The following is a 23,917-nucleotide window of genomic DNA, read 5'->3' as shown; positions in this document are numbered from 1 at the left end:
TGGGTTAAAGTGTGACATTTTACATCCCATATAAAACAAATAAAAATTGAATCTTAATCCCTGCTCTTTCATGGACTTCCCAACTTGGACACTCACCATTCAGGTTTATTTCTACTCTTGCCCTTTAAGGAGCTAGTCTTATTAACCTCTCTCCAACACTAAAGCAATTATCCTTTCTCTATATGCAGGGCAACTGCATTAGACAAGAGTAGAATCATACACTGGCTGCTCTCTCTGGCTGCTATTCCTGATGGTGCCTCTATACTCAGGAAAGCAGAACAAATGTTTTCCTGTTAAGATTACTTTCCCTGCTTAGAGAATGTATGACATTTTCTTCATAAGGATACTATATAAAAAAAACAAACCCTTAAATCCCAATTCTTTGAAAGTTGAATATTCATTTATGGTACAAGTTGACAACTGATAGTGTGTACTAGTTAGCTAGTACTGTGTAACAAGCCTATCCCAGATTTAGTGGCTAAACAAACTTTTTTGTTGTTGTTGTTCATCAGGTCTCAGGTGAACAGGGCAGTTTTGATCTCAGCTGGTTTCACTCTTGTCTCTACAGTTAACTGTTGGTTGGTTGACATCTATGCTGACCTAAAGCCAGGCTCCCTCACATAGCTTGGATGTAGGCCCTTTTAACATGGCCTTGGCTAAGACAACAGAGTTCTCATCTATGTTACATTTTCAACCAAATAGTCTGGTCTTTCATGGCAGTTTTCTTGAAAGTGGTAGGAGTCTAAGAGAAAGTGTGTACATACACAAAGCTCCTTACAAGCTAGCAGACCATCACTTCCACAACATTCATTGACCAAGCAAATCACAAGACTAGCCTGAATTCCAAGACAGAGAAGGACTGCACTCGTCAATTGAAATTGCTACAAAGTCACATTATATAGAGAATACATATAGGAAAGGTGAAGAATCAGTGCATTTTCAAAATCAGTCTACTACACTTATAAAATCTGAATGCTCAATTAATGAAAAGATCAAATTTTCCTATAATTCTAAATAAATAAAATTTTCACTTTATTCAGCTCATGAACACAAAGCTATTTAAACTTCACACTTCATTTAAAAATGTTGTACTTTCTCTAATGAAAAACTTAAACAACTACATTGGATTCCTTTCAATTTAATAAACTACATATAACCTAAAGCTAAAACAGTACCACTGTGGTCATCTGTCAGTTATTTTGGTCAATACCATTGAATTCATTTTTTTAAAAGTTTTATTTATTTACTTTTAGAGAGAGAGAAAGAAAGCATGCACTCATGGGGGCAGGGGCAGAGAGAGAGAGAGAGAATCTTAAGCAGACTCCAGGCTGAGCATAAAGGCCAATATGGGGCTTGATTTCAGGACCCCAAGATCATGACTTGAGCCAAAACTGAGAGTTGGATGCTTAACCTACTACACCACCTAGGTACCCCTACCATTGAATCCATTTAAACAAAAAATATTTAAATGGTTGTATAAAAAAAGTTAATAGAAAAAAAAAATAAAGAAGAAGCTAGTTTATTTTGTTAGGATTTTATTTATGTATTCATGAGAGACACACACAGAGAGGCAGAAGGAGAAACAGGCTCCCTGAGGGGAGCTTGATGCAGGACCCCATCCCAGGACTCAGAGATCATGACCTGAGCCAAAGGCAGATGCTCAACCACTGAGCCACCCAGGTGCACCAAAGAAGCTAATTTATAACTTAGAATTCTTTAATGTGTCTTTTCTTTTAAGGGGGTGATTGCATGAAGTTATACATGTACATGGTTGAAAGAGTATTTTTCCAATGTTTATCATCAAAAACACCAGTCCCCTATATCCTTGCAGGCACTGTGCCCATGCAACACATAAGTATTTCAAAACTTTTCTATTTTTTTGGTTTAGGCATCCATATTACTTAAAATTGCATGCTTATGTTTATTGTTCCCTCTTAATTTTCACTCTTGGGCATTATCTATTTTCTCTCTATTATGGAAAAGATAACGTTGCATGACCTCTCCTGCATCTTCCCACTCACTTATCCCCCACCAAATGCACTTTTTCCCTTTCCCCATCCTCTTAGGATAGTTATATCCCAATTTGGGCTAGAGCAATATGTATTTGTTGTGCATGTGCTATTGACAGCTGATCCATGTAATATAATTACTTTTCATTTCTTGCAACCTTTGTTTTTTTATAATTAATAATCGTGTTCTGTTTGTTTCCCTAATTCTCCGTGTAATATTTTTTTTAGTAAACCAACCCGAATACTCTGCTAATTACTTATATCTCCTCTTTAGATGTTCAGCTATACTGAGGCACATGGCCAGCTCAAACAGTAGAGCATGCAACTCTTGATCTTCAGGTCATCTGTTCAAACTCCACATTGGGTGTTGAGCTTACTTTAAAAATGAAATAAATAAAAAAATTCAGATATGTCATTATCCAATAATTTCATTATCTCAAATAAATTTCTCCCAAAACCTTCTGACATCCTTTCAATGGGACAGTTGTCCTGTGCTGGTCAATCAACAATCTTCTGGTGATTCTTGTGATCTCTTCCCTATATTTTGTTCTCTGTTTCTTAAATCCTGTATCTTTTTTTTTCTTAGCTTATTTATTAGCCTTGATGGTACACAGCCTCCAATAGTTGCTTGAAGAAAAATTTCGGAGATCACATGTGTCTGAAAATATTCTGTCCTCACATTGAATGACATGTTGCCAAGGTACATAATTCTAGCTTGAAAATAAATTTCTTTTCGAATTTTGAAGGCATGTTTCTGTTGTCTGTAGCTTTAAGTGTTATCTATAGCTTCTAGCATTCATCATGAGAAGTTCAAGACCCTTCTCAACTTTTAGTCTTTAATTGCGACTTCTTTTCTCATGTAGTGCCTTCTTTTTGTCCCATGCCTGTGACGTATCTCCTGTATCTTGGCATAGGAATATTTTCATCCATTATACTTGGCACTTGCTGAGTTTATTTAACTTAGAAATTTGTGTCCCTTCATTCTGGGGAATTTGTTGAATTATGTTTTCATACTCTCTGCTTCTCTGATATCTCTGTCTGAAATTCCTACTTCTTTTTAATTTTTAGAGCTGGATCGGTACTCTAGCTTTCTCTTTCTTCTTTTTTTTTTTTTAAAGATTTTATTTATTTATTCATGAGAGACACACAGAGAGAGGCAGAGACACAGGCAGAGAGAGAAGCAGGCTCCAAGCAGGGAGCCTGCCGTGGGACTCGATCCTGGGTCTCCAGGATCACACCTTGGGCTGCATGCGGCACTAAACCACTGTGCCACCAGGGCTGCCCTCTCTTTATTTTTCTCTCTTACTTTACATCTCTGTCTTGTTATTCTTCCTTTTGTGAATATATGCTCAACTTTATTTTCCAATACTTAAATGGAGTTCTTATATATGTTCTCACATTTCAATTTCTAAGAGGTCTTTTTATTATCTGAGCTTTCTTGTTATAATACCCTGTTCTTTTGCCCGTGAATACAATATCTGCTTCTGGGATTCTGAATATATTAATGTATATGCTTTAAAATTTCTCCTTTTGGCATATCTTTCCTTCTAAGTAGTTGTTTTCCCTGTTTGGTCTTAATCTCTCATGCCAAGGATTTCCTGAATGTCTGGTGATCCTTGGCTGTCTGCTTATATCTAAGCATAGGCCGCTGAAAAGTTGATGGGATGCTCTGAACTAGTGGATGGGCTTTGTCAACTCTGGACTTTACTGTAGAAGCATCTAAGGGAGTTCCCAAGGAGAATCATTAATGTCAGAGTCTTTAGCTTTTACTTCTTGGATGGATAAGATTCCCCAGAAGAAGATTTCTAATTTCCTGCCTGGAAAACATGGGCTTTGCTGCCAGCACTCTGAAAACCAAATGGGAAAAGAGGGCTAGGGGGTCTCAGAGTTATGTATGCAAATACAGTACTACTCTTGAGCCCGGTAGGGTGACAGCCATCATGGTTTTCCTAGGACTAAGGAGTTTCCCAAGATACAAGGCTTTCAGTGCTAAAATCAGTATGAGACAGTTGATCACTTTATATATTTTTTAAAGGACTCTGCTCTGGCCCTTCTCTGGAATGCCCTTCCCTGGAATGCCCTTCTCCAAGGTTAGGGGATTCTCCCCTATTTCTAGACCATGCTTCAGTATTTCTGCCCAAATGACCTCCAGCTTGCCGCAGGGACTATATAGGCCTCTTGTCTCAATCTATCCTCCTTATGGTGAATAATTCTACCCACCAGTGTATATTCTCCTGAAACCAAGGCATGGACAAGGAGTGAGAGTTTGTGGGGATTTGGTAGAGCTTGAACAGGAGGGCTGGGTCTCCAAAGGTGCTCATTTGAAGCCTTGACAGTGAGGCAAGGGACCAAGATGGGAAGAGAAGGGAGAGTACACAAGGAGCCATGGTTCCCATGGGTTCTGCAAATGCCAGGCAAAGACCTGAACCTTGCTGCTTTCACTGTGATATTTACCCCATTCCCAACTGTGCCTAGAGCCCTCCAATCCAGAGACCTCTCAATTGCACACTCCTATGACTCACCTTGTATGTTACCAGGTTGCAAAGGGGCAACTGCTCAGCTACACGGAGTAGACAATAGGATCTTAGATCAAATCTCATTAAGAGATCTTCAACCAATCACCTATCCTGGCCCTATCCTTATTCCTATTTCCAGAAGTCACAACACTGATCGTTAATTGGATTGCTTCTCACCTGTCTCAACTAGAGATTTATAATGTAGCTTTCTTTAGTTTGCTAAATCAGGTTCTTCTCATTCATCCATTTCCCAGCTTCCAACATCCAAGTAGTTGCTTTTCCTGTCCTTTGTGGGTCTTATTCTTTTTTTAAAAAAAATTGCTTTACTTTCATATGAATAAAGCTTTGGAGAAAAGGAAAGCAAATGTGTATACTCAATCACCCATTTTTGCTAGGAAGTTGAAATGTCAAAACATTTCCAGCAAAGCAGTAAACAGGAAGAAAAAAAATAAACTTGGGGTAAGAGTGTGTGTGAGATATCGAGGAAGAAACAGTCAATTTCCATTGCTCCACTAATGAAGCAATATCCTGAAATTACATGAGATAACATCTACCAGTTTGTTTGCCACTAAATGTTTGATATCAGGCAAACATGCAGCTGTGCTGGAATGGGCTGAGAAAGCAAAGGGAATTGGATTTCCTTCCAAGACATTATTTCCAACCTCTGCTGGGGATAAGCTACAGTGATTGTGCTGCTTTATATATAGATGAAAGATAAAGGCAACTACAAGCTCTCAAATGGTGTAACACATATGTTTAAAAAAAAAAAAACTTTAGGAGATGAAATGTTTTGGGATGGCACCAAAAAACCTGACCGTAGCTTCACTTCAGCCTCTGTTCCTAGTCATATTACATTTCAAGATAGTGAAGGATTTTGGCAACATGTACAAATATAGAACCCTCATGGGTGTAGAAGGATAGGACACTCTGCTGAGAACCCATGCCTTGTCTACAGACCATTTGGGGAGGCAATTAGGTAGGCCCTGGCCAGAAAAGCAACAGGTGTTGTCATCAAGGCCAAGCCACGCCCATGTAAGCTCAGGGAAAAGACACTAACCTTGACTTTGTGCTTAATATGGACTCTTGTAATGCATTATTTCATTGAAAACTTATAGTAATCCCATTCTACATACAAAGAAATGGAAGGCCAGAGAAGTAAAGTAATTTACTCATGGCCCCATTGGCTGACCAACGGGGAAACTGGGAATCCCATCCAATTTTGTCTAGTTCTTTAAACCATATAAAAATAACCACAAATCTGGGCCGTGGTAAGGACTTCTTGCTACTATGGTTTCCTAGGAAGCAAGATGAGGAACCTTTGGACATAGCTTTTGTCTACTTGGATACAAGTGTGCTGGGCCTGCCCTTGGCATCATGATCTAGGCAGCAGCGTGTGTCTCTGGCAGGTGCAGCCTTCTCTGCTGTGTGGTACACTCAGTTTCCCTCATATGCAGGACCCAGCTCCTTTTTAGATTTCAGATCTTCTGTCCATGGATAATCAGGAAATCCCTGTCCAATTTTAGGAATAAATTCACACCATTGAGTGTGCTGACATCTCTTGGTTCTTGGCAGTCTGTACTTTTATTGTTCTAAGTGTGGAATGGTGAGTTTGTTTCATATTAAGGAGCTCAGCCAATTGAGATCAGATGGTGACATATGATAAGATGAGGGATATAAGAATACCTTCTTGGGTTTAGGATTTATTTTGAATCATTCTGAACCACTTTTAGTCCAATTCTGTACATACACACACCCTAAACTCACTGGGTTAGGTTTTTTTCTTTTTCATGAAAGGTGCATAGATATTATCTTAACTACTGGAAGACAGTAAAATATTTGAGATAAAAATACCAGGAACGTACCAACTGTCATACCAATAGCCATTCACATAGGCCTTGAGAAGAGTGGAACCACCGAGTAAACCTGGACCTCAGGTGTCCTGCAGCATAGCTCAGGGACTGCAGCATGACGCATTTGTCGAGAAGAGAGGACAACCATGAGCTGTTTGCAGCCAACTCCTGCAGCAGAGGGTGATGGGTGCACTGGTGCAGAAAGTGAAAGGGATCAGATCCTACTAGCATCCCCTTTCTGCGCACCTTCAGTGCCCAGTCAGCAGTCTGACTCAACTCTTGCACTTTTCTTTTTTTTTTTCATTTTTCTTATTTTTTAAATCTGCTTCCATTACCAAATAGTTGACTTCAGTTTCGTTACCTGTTATTCTTTTAATTTTACAAATTAAAAGTTACTGAATATGATTTTTAAAATAGGACAAAACACTCATATGGTCATCATTCAGAGTTAGCAATTGTTAATATTTGGTTATGTTTATTCTGGGAAACAAATAAAACATTACACGTTCCCTTTTCATCAGAGATACCCTAGTCCCATTCCCTAACCCCCTCCCCAAAGCCAACAATAGTCACTGGTGGGCTTCTTTCCACTCCATGAACAAAAGGTAGAATAGAATATATGTGTGTTTTATCTACGTAAATGATGTCAAAGTGCATGTTTCCTCTTTTTACTTTAAACTATGTTTTGGAGATACCACCTGAATTTTATATATTTATACATCTACACACATACACATAACAGGCACTCCTTTTAGCTGCTATGTAGTAAATGTGTCACATTTTATTTATTCCTCCATTTAAAGGGGCTTAATTTTTCTGTGAACATGAAAATATAAAGACATTCTCATAACATCTGCTTGTACAAATATGCAAGGTAATGTGGCTTCTTATAAGTGGAATTCCTGAGTCAAATGAGTCAAATGTTAACCACATTTTCAATTTTATGCTGCAAAATTGCTATCTAAAATGGGTGTACCATTTGACATCCTCAGAGCAATGCTTGAAAGTTTCACTTTTTTCAACATTTTGCCAAGCTTGGTTTTAGCAATTTTTCCCCACCAAATAAATGAAAATGGTATCTCTTTGCTTTTTTTTCCCTTTTCTCCACCTAACTTGTAGACTGTTTGGCTCATTCCCTCATTCCACTAATATTGATAGGTCATTTATTATGGTTGGGTCCTCTTCTAGGTCCTATTAATACAATGGTGAATTAGACAAAACCCTCAGCTCCCTTGGAGGTTTTATTGCAGGAGAACTGAAGGAGGCTGGAAATAAACTAATGAAAGAACAAAGAAATTTCAGAAAGCATCCATGAGATTCAAGACAATAAAGAAAATAAATACATAATGTGATAGTAACAGTGAAGGAGGGGTAATTTATAGTGTGTGATCAGGAGAGACTCCCTTAGGAGGTGGCATTTAAATGGAGATTTGAATGACAGGAAGGAACCAACCATGCATAAACTGTAAGTGATGATTTTGGAGGAAAAAGCTGCAAGTGCAAATGTCCTGAAAACACAAAAATGGAATGTTCTAAGGAAGGACTGAACCCCTGAATGGTTGCATCCCAGTAATAAAAAGGCAAGGAGGTTATTTTTGTAGGTTTTTTCCTGTTGCCTATCTTCTTCTCCAACCAAATCCATTTTCTTCCTTCTCCATTCTTGCTATGTGCCCTAGGGGAAGGGGTTATGATTCCTATGGACTTCATAGCCCAGACTCCATTATTTTCTGGCTTTTGGTTAGATTTTGGAGACAGCAGTAGACACATGATGGTAGAAGAAAAAGAAAAGTCAGAGTAGCCATCCTGACCAAGGAGAGAAGAGATGTCACAGGAACATGCTAAGGCTTTGACATTAATCTAAGAGCAATATGAGGCTTTGGTGGTTACAAGGGAGTAATATAGTATGATTTACTTGTTAAATATGTCACTCTGACTGCGAGGTGAAAAATGACTTGGAAGGAAGAAGTAGGGAGAACCATGAAGAGGCCATTGAAACCATCCAGGTTAGAGATGATGGGGGCTCAGGCTAAATTGTTAGCTGTGGAGGTGAGGAGAAATGGGCAGATGCAGACATACTTTGGAGACATAAGTGACAGGATCAGCGATAGGCTGGACAGGCGGTGGGAGTTGGGAGAAATAGAATAATCAAAAATTATTTCTTCAGCTTTGAACAACTGAGTGAATGGTGGAACCATTGACTAAACCAGCCAAGACCAGAGGAAGTGAGAATGAGTAGGAATAATTGGTGCTAAATGCGAAATCTCTTAGATAGCTGAATGTCCTGGCACTAATGCCAGTGGGAGGATACAGAAGGCCCTGAAGGCTTTCTCAAATCTTGTTAATCTGGGTGGTGTTTCAGGGGAAATTGCAGATCAGGGATTAGCAACTGTATCAGCCAAGATCCTGCTGGGAAACAGAACCCAATGGCAATTGTTCAAGAGATTTTATTCTATTTTTTAAAAAAGATTTTACTTACTTATTTACAAGAGAGGGAGAGAGATCACAAGTAGGGAGTTAACAGGCAGAGGGAGAGGGAGAAGCAGATTTCCTCTTGAGCAGAGACCCTGATACAGGATCCCAGGACCCTGAGATCATGACCTGAGCTGAAGGCAGATGCTCAACTGACTGAGCCACCAGGTACCCCTGTTCAAGCTATCTTAATAAACAGACTGCTTACAGGGGTGTAGGTGGGGCTAAGGGAACCTACAGGGAGGTTACAGTGTCCAGGGGGCTAGTAATTGTAGGGAGTTGTTGTCACCTTGGATCTAGGCCTAAAGGGTCAAAGGGAGGAGCCTAATGAGTGCAGAGGCCAATTGGCAACCATTGCCAGAAATGAAGCAAAATTAGGGAGAGAGCCAGAAGAATGGCTACTCTGACTTTTCTTTTTCTTCTACCATCATGTGTCTACTACTGTCTCCAAAATCTAACCAAAAGCCAGAAAATAATGGAGTCTGGGCTATGAAGTCCATAGGAATCATAACCCTTCCCCTAGAGCACATAGCAAGAATGGAGAAGGAAGAAAATGGATTTGGTTGGAGAAGAAGAAGATAGGCAACAGGAAAATAACCTAAAAAGCAACCTATAGAATGTTTTCTGTGACATATTGGTAAGTCACTCCAATGTCCCTTTCCATGCTGCTTTGAGGATACAATAGTTGGCAAAATAATCTTTCCTCTACCCCCACCCACCCCACCCATCCTATTTGTGTTTATGAGACTCAGAGACATGCCATCGGAATTATTACCCCTTCCTCCATTTCAATAAATGAGCTGAGTGATTTCATTCAAAATGTCAAGTCCATATGATCCTTTTTCACATCTGACTTCCTGTCTAGATCTAACATAGCCATACCTTTGAACTTCTTAAGAGCTTTCCATAGTCCTTTCTTTAATGAAGAAAATCCTATATTTGCCTTATATTCAAATTCACCACTCACAGTTTGGCTTTATCCATCATCCCCAGATATCTCTGTTAGTATTTCTCAAAAAGAACCCTAGGTTGTAGTCAGTTTGAAATATGTTCTCCATCTTTCTACCTACACTTTTACCCATGTCCACTTGTAAGACTTTTTTACTTTTTAAGGGCCAAATGAAATGTCACTTAGTCTGGTGAGCTTACTGTACTCAATTTCATTAGGCAAGAGGCTCCCCTCCCACTGCTGTCTTCTCTATGGCCTGTCCCCTGTCATTCTTGACCACAGTCAAGTGTTGGTGGAACAGTTAAGATGAATGTACATTGAAAGTGCCTGGAAACTCACATATATTATCCCATTTACTCCTAGTCAACAATCCAAAGGAATCAGAATTATCCTGATGAGGTAAGGGAGGCTCAGAAGGGCTCAGTGTTTATTACATGTGAATTATATATCTTCTCACACTGGAGTGTAATCTTGCATTTTTCTGATGATGAACTGAAACTCTGAGAAGTTAATTTGCTCAAGAACTCATAGCAAGTAAGGCAGAGGCTAAATTCAACCTCAGCTCTGTGTCCTCAGGCTGTCCACCACAGCCCTTCACAACAGATAAAATAAAATTACTGGTTGTCCTCTCTGAACCAAGAAGTGTTGGGGCTTTCCTGTAACATCAGGGAATGAAAGAATATTAATGAGGAGGGAAAGCAGACCACAGAGAAAAAATCTGAACTCTGTCAAAGAGTTGCTGGTGGTTTTAGGTTAAGACCCTTTTCTGTAGCCCTAAGTTAACTTGATCTGTTGATTAAATCACTCTATGAAGATTAAGTTGCAGAGTTACAAGGAAAAATCTGTCTGCTTTATAGTTCTTCTAAGTGTTGGTCTGGATAGGCTTGGTAGTGGCAGGTCCGGGGAGAGACGAAAAGGTAGGTACATTCTGGCTGCTGAAAAAAACAAGCTTCTTCCTTGTGGCCACCATCTTGCCAGTTAATTCTCCCTGAATCTTTATCATTTAATCTCTTACCACAAATTATGAAATTTAAAAAGTGCTTAATATGATTTCTTATCATGATTTCTACATTAAAATTCAGTGTTTTCTCACATATTCTATGGGAAAACAAATATCCAGATTTTCCAGCCCCTTCACCTAATCTGATTCACACACATACACAGACACCCAGATACCCAGACACCCACCCACCCACACACACACACACACACACACACACACACACAGGCTCACACCCATGTTGGGGCTGACTTGCATCTTTATTTTCACTAATTTTTTCATTGCAATACCTCAGTCTTGCCTTCCACTCACATCTTACCTCTATGGTGGTCAAGCAAATATTCTGAGATCTACCCTCAGTATATATATAGACAACAAGATTACATAATCTTAATATCTAACTTCATTGCCACTTTCCTTTACTTAAAATAATCTATTGCAAACTCCTATTTGATTACAGTATAATACCTCCTACTATAGTATAATACCTCCTACTATTTTAATCAGTATTCTACAAGGACACAGCACTTTTTTCCAAATGATTCAACAAAAAGATTATTTACAGAGGTATGGGCAGCATTAAAAGAACCAACAAGGAAGGATGAAGCATACAGAAACTGGTAACAATGAGAAGCTGCCATCATCCATAGGTTTGAAAGGATGTGGGGCATTGATGATGTTATGATGGAGTCATGGAAGATGAGTAGTCCCTGTAATTATTGTTGGACTCAGCCATTTCCAGAAATGAAAAACTAAGGACAACAGAGAGTAGGGAAAAAAAAACATTCTCAGCTCTTTTCTTCCCATGATCTCTGGCAGAGCTTCCCATTGGTCAAATTCAGGGAAGGACCAACTGACAAGAGAAACAGCTAATGTAATCCAGAATGATCAGCCTCTTGAGACACAGAGCAGAGGGGAGAAAGCTGAGAATGGATGGGGAATAAAAAAATAGCCAACACATTTATCTTCCTAGTTCCATAGATCTCTACCATCAACAATAGCCCCATTTTGGCAAAATCCTACCTCCTGATGCCTTCATTCCTGCTTTCAACATGGATTCATTGATTACATTATTAAATTATGGAAAATATAGATGAATTTAATATATGGAATAAACATTTATCTTAATGAATATGTGAGTTAGACATGAGAGAAGATATACTTGGTTAGATATACTTTGGAAACATTTTCTTGACTCTCTTGTATTCTATGGTGAGCCTCATCATGAAATTTGTTTTCATAAAAATATATCAAGATTATCTCCTGGCAATCTGTATCTAAACTTTATTGCAGATCACATTTTAATTAGTGTTCAAAACCTATATTTCTGGCATGTTTTAGGGAGTCCAGTGTCAAGTATGTTGATCTTAGAAACCTTCCAATACCAAGCAACATAACAGAAACTTGAGGGCAAATTTTTCAAGAACTTGAAATTCCTTCTTAGCTTATATTCTTAAAACCCTATCATTATGTTGAGTTGGTATACCCCAGAAACACACCCTCCTAAACTGGCCTAGCTCTCCACAGAAAAGCTGTCATTAAGCTATGGTTTAATACTTTAGGTTTAATTGAAGGTCAGTATGAGAAATAGTCATGTGAAACACATTTCTGCCTATGCTACAAAACCACATTTATACATGACATCTATTATATTCTGTGATATTCCTCATGTAAGAAGCCATATAAACTCCTCCTAAAAGTTTCTCTGAAAATGAGGTTTCTAGTTTTGCTTTTATTTGAAATAATTGCTAAAGCAACTAAAATATGTCAGGTTTCTGAAATGTTCCTACCCTAAAATGGTTCCTCCATTCTTTTCAATATTTACTCATAATGACCTATTTTGTATCTTTGAAAAACATGTCATCTCAAATTATTTTTAGAAAAAATTGAATATAAATGAAGAATTAGAGTTAGTTATAGTATAAATAAATCACAGAGACATAAAGTACAGCATAGGGAATATAGTCAATAATACTGGGATTTTTTCTTATAGTTCCATTGAGATATAATTGACATAATCATTGTATAAGTTTACAGTGTAGTAACTTGTCATCCATATATTGCAAAATGATTACCACAAGTTTAGTAACATCCATCACCTCATATAGTTACAAATCTTTTTCTTGTGATAACAACTTTTAGGGTTTAATCTCTAAAACATTTTTCAAATGTACCATACAGCAATGTTAACTATAGTCATCATGTTGTACATTACACTTCCAAAATGTATTTATCTTATAACCGCAAATCAAGAGGTACAAACTTCTAGTTGTAAGGCAAATACTTTGAAGAGTTTTAATGAAAATATATAATAGCTTCACATTCAACAGACCTAGAATTGAAATCTAGTTCCACCACTACCTAGCAGTGAAGTTTGAGCAAGTGTCTTAAGCTCTCTGATCCACAATTTACTTATCTTGCAAGGGCTTATGTATCCTTACTGATTGGTAGGCAGTAACATTAGAGAATACAGTCAATAATATTGTAATAACTGTATGGTGATGGATGGCAACTAGACAACATTTTATAATGTATGTGAATGTTGAATCATTATATTGTACACCTAAGACTAATAAGATATTGCATGTCAACTATACTTTAATAGGGGAGCCCCGGTGGCTCAGCAGTTTAGTGCCACCTTCGGCCTAGGGTGTGATCCTGGAGACCCGGGATTGAGTCCCATGCGGGCTCCCTGCATGGAGCCTGCTTCTCCCTCTGCCTGTGTCTCTGCCTCTCTCTCTCTGTCTCATGAATAAATAAATAAAATTTTTTTAAAAACTATACTTTAATAAAAAAGTATTATTTATGATGGGGCACCTGGGTTGCTCATTCAGTTAAGCATCTGCCTTCATATCAGGTCATGGTCTCGTGGGATGGAGCCCCACATGGAGCCTCGCATCAGGCTCCCTGTTCAGCGGGCAGTCTGCTCCTCCTTCTCCCTCTGCTGCTCCCCCCTACTTGTGATTTCCTTCTCTCTAACTCTCTCTCTCTTTCAAATAAATAAATAAAATCTTTTTTTTAAAGTATTATTTATGATGAGGTGGTTAATTAGGCTAAACAGCAATAGAATAACCACATAAGACATAAAAATATGTGTGTATGCATATGTATTCATATGTGTATATATACATAAAGATATATGTGTGTTTGTGTATGTATATATATGTATGTATACATATGCATATATAGAATATATCACAAAGGGAAAAGTATGCAGTGAATGATAAAGACAATTCATCATCCATAGGTTTGAAAGGTTTCTCATAGGAGAAAATCACAATGTGCTGAAGGGGGTGCATTAGTTTATAAATTCCACAAACATTTGTTACACTGCTTCTATGTGCTAGGCACTGAGCTAGATGATTCAAAGTTGCATTAGGCAAAACCTCTGTTCTCAAGGAGTTTTCAGTCCAGTGGGACAGGATATGGTGGGCAGACAAGTAAATTTATTATATGAATGTGTTATGAGAGGAATGCTCTGGATGCTAATGAGAGTCTGAAGCCAGACTCGAAGCATGGGAAAAATTTGGAAAGGCAAAAAGGCCATGCCGTAGATCAGTCACCACCAAAACAGGGGTATAGGTCAGAAGACTGAGGGAGTAGATTTGAAGACAGCAGGCATACTGGTTCGTCTAGAAGAGAAGGTTTGTAGAAAGCCCTGAATAGGTATTTTACTCCAGTAAGAAGTTTATACCCAGTGTTAATTTTGTATTTCTCTGAACTATTTTCTGTTACTTCCTTGTCAACTTTTATATAAGCATTAAAAGGTAATTCTTAGTACAAGGTTGCGGTAGAGTGATTGCAAAATGGCCCCGATTCCCCACCCCCTAACCCCCGCTGCCCTCCACCCCCCAAATCCACATCCCTCGCAGTGTGAGCTTACAGCTCTTCCCAGGGTGAGGTGGAAGCTATTACTTTCACCTTTGAATCTGGATCTGACCTTCTGACTTCGTTGGGCCAGGAGAATTATAGTATGCAGGGTCTGAGCCTCAAGAAAACTTGTGTGTTTTTTTCTCTCTTATGGAACCCTGAGTTTCCCATGAGACCAAGTCTAGGCTAGTGCACTGGAGGATGAGAGGCCATGAGGAACAGTGATAAATTATCCCAGCCAAGATCCCCAATGTGTCAAAGAATATAGCAACGATCAATAAACCACCTCGCAAACCAGCAGCTGACTAAGATGAATGAGGGAGCCCCACCACGTCCAGCTCAAATCAGCAAAACCACTCAGTTGACCTGAAGGCTCACGAGACTTGATAAATGGCTGATGTTTTATATCAATATCATTGAGGCATTTTATTATGCAGCAATAGCTAACCAAAGAATTTCAGGGAAAAAAGGAATCAAGGTATTATGGAAACATAAGGGGAAATGGGAATAAAGCACCCTGAAAAAGTCAAGAAAACCTCTATTCTGGGCTCTGTTGTTAACAGTCTGGTGCTGCTGAGCAATTTATGTAAGATTTTGGACCTTAGTTTTCATAACTGTAGTTTAGATGAGTATTTCTAATTAAGATTGGAAGAGTAAAAGCATTTTAATTTCACTTCTCTCTTGAAACACACCAGAAAAAGACTAACAGAGAGGGAAAGTTTCCATCCGTAAAAAGAAAAGAGTACACTGCAAAATTAAAAACATATCTATACAAAAGTTTGCTAAGTTCATAGCATCGTTATTCATAACAGCCAAAAAGTGGAAACAATCCAGATGTCCATCAGAAAATGAGTGAAGTAATAACATGTGGTATATCCAAACAATGAAGTATTATTTGGCAATAAAGATAAAGTACCGATTCATGTTGCAGCATGAATAATCCATGAAAACATGTGAAGTGAAAGAAGCCATAGAAAATCACATACTGTAATATTCCACTTCTGTGAAATGTCCAGAATAAGCAAATCCATATAGACAGTCGAGTAGTGGTTTACAGGGACTTGGGGGAGGAAATCTAATTGGGAGTGACTGCTAACAGGTATAAAGTTTCTTTGAGTGGGGGAATAATATACTCTGGAATTAGATAGTGGTGTTGACTATACAATATCATGAATATACAAAAAAATAATAACCCAACCACAGTGGATTTTATACTTTAAAAGGATGAATTTTATGATATGTGAATTATATACCTATTTTTTTAAATGTTAAAAGAAAGGAGGGGGGGAGGGTGCTTGACTGGCTCAGTCAGAAGAGCATGCAACTCTTGATCTCAGGTTCATGAATTCAAGCCTGATATTGGGTGTAGAGATTACTTTCTTTTTTCTTTTTTTTTTTTTAAAGATTTTATTTATTTATTCATGAGAGAGAGAGAGAGAGAGACAGAGAATAGGCAGAGGGAGAAGCAGACTCCCTGTGGGGAGCCTGATGCAGGTCCTTGATTCTAGGACCCTGGGAACACAACCTGAACCAAAGGCAGATGCTCAACCACTGAGTGACCCAGGTACCCCAGAGATTATTTTAAATAAACAAACTTTTAAAAATGCATTTTAAAAAAAGGAGCTACAACCTCAAATCAGACTAAGAAATATAATACCCCAAACTATCAAATCTGCACTAAAATGGCAATACATTACCACAGTGGTGATACCATATGCAAGACTTCTCCTTGCAATGCTAAAGGAAGAGAGAGAGTGTGGATTTCTAATGAGAAATTGGATTTCAGGTATTTAGTTGTGGGATATACTTGTAAGGCCCAAGGACAAACATATTTTTTGAGAGGATGCTGAAAATAACAGATCTTGGTAGAACCACAGATTGTCCCAGAGCATTTATTTCTTCCTCACAACCCCCTCCCCCCCCCGCCCCGCCATAGTATTATCCATCAGATAGCTGTCTCTATTCAAAATGAGAGTTAGGGACCAGCTTGAGATCTGTTCACAGAGTTTAGCTAGGTTACTCCAGGGCATTGCTACCTCAGCATCTATTTTGTTTGGTCAGGTGGCCTGCAGCGACCTTAAACGGATACTAGCCCCTCATGCAAGTACATGCTAGATAGTAACCTTCAGAGTTATTACAAGCAAATGTAAGTTCATGATGTAATTTTCCCATAATCCTTGTGATCAACAGTTGGCCTTGCCTCCCAGTACCAGTATGCTTTCTGTGCCCCTTAGATAAAACCCTGCTGTTTGGGTTTGAATTAACCAATCCAGCCTTAGCCTGGAAAACCTAAATCACCCCACCTATGGAACCTTATAAAGGTGTGTGCCCCATATTTTGCCTCACTTTTGCACCCTACCTTGATCTCACCACGTGAGACTCCTAGAAGCATGCTTTGCTCTTTCTCCAGGGCCTATGAGTAACAAACTTCTCTATTTCTATTTCTCTTGTGGCCTGTTGAGCAGCTTGCCACTGGCACCCTGTGCTCCACTTAACAAATGTTATTTTAACAAAGTGTGACACCTCTTGGCAGATATTACCAAATAAAAACGAGGGTAGGAAAGAACAAAGTAAAAAAGTAGATGAAGAAAAATATCCCACAAAGGGAATCCCAGGGATACATATAGTTCTCCATATTTTAAAAGAAGTGACATGCACCATGATGACTCAAAAAAGAAAGAAAGGACAAAGAAAAAGAAAACACAGCCTGGAATCAAAATGTGCACAAGTTCAGGGATGTTGCAAGACAACAGAAGGAAATGAAAAATTAGTTGGTCAAGTCAAAGGAAAAAATGGAATAGAAATATGAAAGCATTATTGAAACAAAGGGCATATTAGTAGTAACAAACATTGAAACATCCCTACTAAAAATGTGATTGGGATTGCAATGGTCAGGTTTGAGAATATCATACAAAACAAAATGAAAAAGAACAAAGAAAATGATTGTTGTGGGGACATGTGGGTGGCCCAGTGGGTGCCTGATTCTATTCAGGGCATGATCCTGGGGTCCTGAGACCAAGTCCCACATCAGGTTCCTGGCCGGGAGCCTGCTTCTCCCTCTGCCTCTCTCTGTGTCTTTCATGAATAAATAGATAAAATCTTAAAAAAAAAAAAAAAGGAAATAAAAGGAATGTAGGAAGAGGTGATAGATATGGAAGACATACAAAGGAGATGAAGTAATGGTTGACACTGTATTAGTTTCCTATGGGTGCTGTAACAAATTATCCCAAACTTAGCAGCTTAAAACAACACAAACTTATTATCTTAGAGTTTTGGAAGTCAGATGTCCAAAATGGGCTTCACTGATCTAAATTAAGGTGTCTACAGGCCTGCATTCCTTCTGAACACTGTAAGGAAAAATCATTTCCTTGCCTTTTCCAGCTTAGAAGATGCCTGAATTACTTGATGCATAGCCGCTTCTTCCATTTTCTTTTTTTTAATTTTTTTATGATAGTCACACACACACACACACACACACACACACACAGAGAGAGAGAGAGAGGCAGAGACATAGGCAGAGGGAGAAGCAGGCTCCATGCATGCGGAGTCCGACTTGGGATTCGATCCCGGGACTCCAGGATCGCGCCCTGGGCCAAAGGCAGGTGCTAAACCGCTGAGCCACCCAGGGATCCCTCCTTCTTTCATTTTCAAAGCCAGCAGTGCAGTGATTTCACATTTCTGACTCAGTTTCCATCCTCACACATTCTCTCTGATGTTTTAAAGGACTCTTGTGATTAAATCGGACTCGCTTGGATAATCTAGGATAATCTCATTATCTCAAAATCCTTAACTGCATTTACTTAGGTCCTTTTCCATGTAATATAACAAGTTTCAGGAACTAGGATGTGGGCATCTTCTGGGGTGGGAGTGGGGAGCACCACTCTGTCTACCATAGACGCCAACATATATCCTGGTGAAATTTCAGAAGTTTAAGGATTAAAAAAATCACATGGGAATCACAGGCAGGAAAGGTAAGTGACATACAAAAGAAAAGTTAGTTTACCTCATATTTTTCTTTGGAAATAATAACGGAAGGCTAAAGTAGTATTAATGAAAAGCTGAGAAGAAAAAAGTGAGACTCAAGAATTTCATACCCCCTAAATTATCCTTCAAGTGTAAAGACAAAACATTCCAAATATACAAGCCATCATGCCCATAAATCCTGTTTGGGAAAAGGAAATTCTTGAAGATGAAGTCCAATCAATTCAGAGTTGAATAGAAATAAAGGACCTAGCTTGCAACAGGAAAGTTAAAATGACTGATGGTGTACTTGAATGCATTTGAACATAAAACTAAAACCAAAAGGGTGCAGTGTGGAAGTACACTTTTAGAGTCCCACCCAGAAGGCCTTTACCTGGATGCCCCAGAGGAAACAGAGTGCCCATTTCTTAGGTGCTATGAATATTAGATACTAATGTACTAAAGGTGACCAGCTGCTCCCTCTCCAGAGAAGTGCCCTCAACTCTTAGAAGAGATTTATTGCCAGGGAGTTATAGTCTACCCCTAAGCAACCAGGGACAAACATACAGCGAATGACTGACCAATACGAGGATACACATTTGTGATGTGGCTTATACTCCAGAGTTCAGCCATAGGATGGAGGTGAGACTAGACCTTAAGTAAGGTCACATCCTTGCTATCTTACTTCATCCCCTTCATTACGGGTTTTACCTAAGGGGTCTCCCTCAGGACAACATACACACATGGATACCCTTCTCAGGCTCCACTTTGGGCTTGACGTTCATGCACTATGGTCTGATAGTCCTTGTACTTATCCCTTCTTCTCTTCCCTTGTTGTTCAAATATTTATCAGTTCCTTCTTATGTGCAAGACATTTGTTTATATGTAGCCAAACATCAGGAAGCTGTGGTGAGACTGTAAGAACTCACTTTAATTATTTCTTTAGAAGTCAATCTTGGTCAGGAGATCTTTACATCCAACTTTAAAACAATCTTGACTTATTTTTAGTCTGGTCAATCGATTTCACAATTCAGCAAAGATAGGAATAAAAGAGAATTTCCATGCCCTCTGCAAGCAGGATCTTTACCCTCATGAGTAATATATTTATAAGGCTCTTCCAAGATTCTCTTCCAAGATTACACACACACACACACACACACACACACACACACACCTAGGACACTCTCTAGATCCATTTACACAGGAAGTTAAAAGGAACCCATAACTTGAAGTCTATTATGTCTGTTCTTACAAGCCGAAATAATACTTGAGGTTAAAGACGTAAAGCTGAATTGGGTTAATTAGCCAGCGTTATTAAGCAGTTAACTTTATATGCCTCCTGGGATGGCTCATTTATTCACACTATACTGACTGTAAGAGAAAGACGGAAGAATCTGTTACTTATCGTACTTATACAATTTAAAATTTTGAAAAAGTCTAGGAGCTAAGAAATGGCATATCTTAAAATTTCTTTTTAATAGCCATGAGCTATTGAACTAACCGTAAAGCTGCTGTAGAACAAAGCTGCTTAGTAGAAAACAAGAGTCGAGTCGGATGGTAACAGTGACACCATAAGCTGAATTCTTCATACCTGTCAGGGGAGCAGTTAGCAAAATCTTCAGGACAGCAAGTGAGCAGATGGAATAGGTCAATAGGTGGTGCTATTGCTATGTGGAATGCCCCAAAAAAGACAAAAGGAAGAATATGCTCTGGGAAAAATACCAGAAAGAACACAGGAAAAGAACATACCCCCAGTTTCTGAATTTTTCAAGAGGTGGCATTATCATTTCCTCATACTTCCTGTTTGAGCTTGAACCATCACTTTGTCATTAACTCATTGAGTTGAAGTATTCAATTTTTGTGTCCCAAGCCAATGCCATGTCCATTTCATACATTTGTCATAAGGAAGGATATCTATTTCAATAGACCTCTGACATTTCTCACCTAGCTTGAAAAGACATCTTAACCCACATGCAGAAGTAAATACACACTGTGACAGAGGTCTTTAAAAATAGAGGAAGTAAAATAAATAAATAAAAATAGAGGAAAGTGGAAAGCTCCAGGGTGGAGGCATCTGATTTCGACAACTTTTGGTAAAATGATTCCACAGTAATTGGGGTGGGGGTGGGGGGGGCGAGGGGGTGGTTTAGAATGAAATAATTCCTTAACTTCCCAAAATAAAATGACAGAAAAGTTTCAGTAAAGTCTTGTAAAATTTGGAATAGTTCTCAAAAGGAGCAGTAGCCATGGGGAGAGAAAGAGGGCAATGTAGGTAGTTAATAAATTGCAAAGAATCTTTCCAGCATTGAATTATGCACAGCGAATGGATTTTTTTTCTTTCTTCCTTTGTGATAGGATTCATCATCTTAACGTTAGTTTTCTGAAATCAGTCTTCATGGTTTGAATAGAGGCCCAGGTTCAGAAAGGAAGTCACCTTGGGATAAATATTTGACACAAATAATCAACCAAATTGTGGAAATTCTACCACATTTGGCATGCATTTTAAGACTGATTTGTGGATACAAATTGTTTTTTTTTATTTTTTTTTTATTTTTATTTATTTATGATAGAGAGAGAGAGAGAGAGAGGCAGAGACACAGGCAGAGGGAGAAGCAGGCTCCATGCACCGGGAGCCCGACGTGGGATTCGATCCCGGGTCTCCAGGATCGCGCCCTGGGCCAAAGGCAGGCGCCAAACCGCTGCACCACCCAGGGATCCCCTACAAATTGTTTTTTACCCCAGTGGTCTCACAAGAAAATACTGGCCTCATGAATGAATCTAGTTAGCATCCTAAATTATCGCTATCCCTCAAAGAATCACAATCAACAAAAAAATAGTCATGTTGTACAGCAAGGTGAAATAAGAAACAACAAAAATAATGCTTTATAAATTTCATAAAGTTCTTTTTAGGCAACTCATAGTCTTATAGCCTTTAGAGATAGGCAAGGTAGCTAATGAAGTTAGCTTAAATAATTGAATACTTATAGAACGATTTCAGCATTTTGCATCTATTAACACGTATAATCCTTGCAATGACCATATGAGATAGGTCATATTATTGTCCTCCTTTCCTGACAGAACCCATTTAAGCACAGAAAAGTTTAAGTAGCTTCCCAAGCATTTACAACTAGTAATTGGCATTGCTGGAATTAAAACCCAGTCAAGCTGACTTGTGCAATCATTCAATCATTATTTTTAGGGATAAAAAAGGCATTGAAGTTTATAAGTTATTAAAGATGGTACCGAATTTAGAACTAAGGTCTTCATGATTTGTGGCCTTCCCCAAATTACATTCCATTTTGATTTGGACAACCCTAGACTTGCCAAAAATTACATCTTCCCTAGTCTGTACCAGTCTAGCTGGTCTACCACAGATACTTCTCTGCACTTGATCAGTAATTTGAGTTATCCTGTTCTCCCAGGAATTTTTCCAGACATCAGCTTTCACTTGAGAAGTTTACTGTGACTGGCATACTGCTGCCATCAGGGGATAAATGGTAAGAGAGAGAGATATCTCTGGACTTTAAGAGTCCAGACCTACCTCCATTCTGTCAAGAAAAAGGGAAAGTGAGAGATCCCTTTGGGTGCAGGCATCTAGCATTCCTGAAAGCAACAAGCCCAATCTCCAATATTTTTCAAAGGACAAATAAAAAGGATAGACTGGGAGTACAGAAATCCAAATCACAAGAAATAAGACAACACTCTTATTGGCCAAAAGTTTGCTGAGCTTTTTTGGTTTATTCATGTTTGGTAGGTTATTATAGTTTCTATAAAGAATACTGATTTTATCACTCAGCTTAGACTGAGTTATGCTACAGTAACAAAAGGCACCTACTACCATCAAATCTCAGTATCTTAAAACAGAATTTTCTTCTTGCTCATTTTATATGTCAATCATAGGTTGGCTTGGGCTCTTTCATCTGGAGCCCACTCAGGTTGAATGAGCAGCCTCCATCTGGGACCTGCCTCTGGGAAAAGAATGATGGTGAAATACCACAACAGCTCATAGAGCTTTTGCTCACAGTGCTCATCTAGCATTTCTGACTACATTTCATTAGCCAAACCAAGTCACATAGTCAAGCCTGCGGTCCATGGGCCTGGAAGGTTTAATCCCCTTATAGGGAGTAAGAGTTACCTTATACTGGGAACAATAATACAATCCGCGGGCTTGCTGAATTATATTGTATAGGTTTAGGGAGGCACCAATCTGAATAAATTAACAGGGTTAAAATGCAAGCCATGCTCCAGCAGCTTCAACTTAATGTCATGAAAGAAATATCAAAGAAGCCCCAGCATTGAAGTTTCTCCTAACCTTTCCCGGCAGTAGTCATTTCAAGCTGTGGCAGCTGACTGGAGAGGGCAAGCAGCAGAGCTCAGGGGGCTTCTGAGCCCAAAGTGCAATCATTTCTCCGGCACCAGCTTCACAGCATGGGCCAGGTCACACAGCTTCTTATCTTGTCACATTGGCAAAAATCCAGGCCTCGCTTTTAACTCACTGCATTGCAATTCTTTTCAAGTATATTGCCAGGACTTTATAAAGATTGATAGAGTGCTGGGAAGCCATTGGGTTGAAAGTCCAGATGTACATAAATCACGTCACAGCATCGTTTAATTCAGAATGTTTCTGCCCAAGTCATTACGGGATGGAAGCCGAGAGATTTATAGCGAGTCTTCTGGGATTTGCTGATCTGAAAGGCAAGAGATATTAAATGTATAATTTTGCTTCAGGAGTCACGGCAGTAGTTTTAAATCGACTGAAACCTTGATTGCTGCTGAATTAAAATGTATTTTAAATTATTGGAAATATATTTGGGGGGCACTTTAAGATGAAGAGTTGAGTGTGATGTTTGGCAGTCCAAACGAAGATCTCATTTGCACAAAGAAAGAAACCTATCCATCGATAAAAATGTATGTCAGCAAACCTTTTTATGTATTAAAGCAGTGTTATCCACCATAACTTTTGTTCTAGGTCTACTGATTTTTACATAAATCTACTTTAGGACACGAACCCAAGATCCTAGTGTTGGATGAGTGAATTTCCCATATTCGTATAGTCTTGAGCCTGAGATCAGTTTACATTTAAAATCATCCCAGGTTTCACACCAAGGGTCATGAAAGGCTACAATCCCAATTTATGACCTCAGGGTCTCGCACTAGCAGGCCCCTTGAATTTTAAGCCTGCAAAGTAGATGAGGTTTGCTATAATTTTCTCAAAACCCAACCATTTCTGGATTGCTTCCTTTGTTAAAATCTCTCTCATTAAATCTCTAATACCTCATTTTCCCTTTTCCTAT

The 23,917-nt window shown here is 38.8% G+C and overlaps 1 long non-coding RNA gene across 7 annotated transcripts in view; it reads right to left on the bottom strand.

Moving 5' to 3' along the window:
- LOC111092101 overlaps positions 1-23,917 on the bottom strand; it is a 115,113-nt gene that overhangs the window by 60,760 nt on the left and 30,436 nt on the right. For 5 of the 7 annotated variants that reach the window (XR_005377586.1, XR_005377583.1, XR_005377587.1 and 2 more), the window contains exons 2-3: positions 22,936-23,311; positions 20,125-20,214 (exon numbers count right to left, since the gene is read on the bottom strand). This is a non-coding gene — a long non-coding RNA (uncharacterized LOC111092101). Of the gene's footprint in view, positions 1-20,124; positions 20,215-22,325; positions 22,592-22,935; positions 23,312-23,917 lie in introns of those variants that run through there. The other 2 variants (XR_005377588.1, XR_005377584.1) reach the window with 2 other exon arrangements.

This window comes from Canis lupus, chromosome 24, assembly GCF_011100685.1.
Source record: "Canis lupus familiaris isolate Mischka breed German Shepherd chromosome 24, alternate assembly UU_Cfam_GSD_1.0, whole genome shotgun sequence".
In the NCBI taxonomy this organism is placed as follows: domain Eukaryota; kingdom Metazoa; phylum Chordata; class Mammalia; order Carnivora; family Canidae; genus Canis; species Canis lupus.
Note: the sequence above shows the minus strand (reverse complement) of the source record. Positions and strands in the feature narration are given on the sequence as shown.